Source organism: Fundulus heteroclitus, chromosome 19 (genome assembly GCF_011125445.2).
Source record: "Fundulus heteroclitus isolate FHET01 chromosome 19, MU-UCD_Fhet_4.1, whole genome shotgun sequence".
Taxonomy (NCBI): domain Eukaryota; kingdom Metazoa; phylum Chordata; class Actinopteri; order Cyprinodontiformes; family Fundulidae; genus Fundulus; species Fundulus heteroclitus.
The window spans coordinates 30,924,529-30,925,405 of record NC_046379.1 but is presented as its reverse complement, the minus strand read 5'-3'; positions in this window follow the sequence as shown (position 1 = coordinate 30,925,405).

The following is an 877-nucleotide window of genomic DNA, read 5'->3' as shown; positions in this document are numbered from 1 at the left end:
GCCACCTTCCTCGCCGCCACAAAGACGGAGCTCCTGAAAAACGTTCGAGAACAGCAACAGAAGAGAGCAAATACTCAGCCCAATGAATCGTGATAAAATGCACGTGAGCATGAGGCTCAAGAGAACTTTGACATCTAAGTAGGGAGATAAGTAGGGACAGAGATAGGACGAATAGGAGGAGAGATCACTCTGGGCGAAAATCGGTCGCCGTGTCACTGGGCTGTGAAAAGGTCAGGTCATCTGACAACAGGTCAGTTTACAGGGGCGGTTCCAGCATGGATGGTGGCCTGGGCAAATTCCTTCTTCACACCCCACCCAGGACTCTGGGCAAATGAGCCAATTTTGTGCACACAAATACACATAGAAATAAAATTTTGTTATAAAACACAATAAATATGAATATGAGAAATGTAAATTCATCACCAGATTCATTATTATTAATTACACACAATACAAAGATGGAAATAAAATCAGACCCTGATGTCCAAAAATATGTTAATGAGTGTGTAGGTGGGGTATGGCCTGGATGTTGGATATATCAATTTTTTTCAACTGGAAAGCAAAGGACCGGGGAGCGTGCCTGTCCCGACGGAACTTTTTTTGCGGGATACATCTTGGACCCTTGGGAGAAATGGTCCACGGTGTGCCTCTCAATTCTTTCTGTTGAGGACGTAGAAGATGTCTACCTATTCAGATTTACGATACTTGGATTCCTTTTTTTTTGGTCTCGGAGGATATTTAATGTATCAACACATTCAGAAGCTGCTGGCGGTCAACATGGCCTTGATGAGACTGCCAGCGGCAGCCGACGCGATCATTGAATGAACAAAACGGACGGCTTGATAAGCTGACCGCGGTTGTGGTACACAAAGGTGAG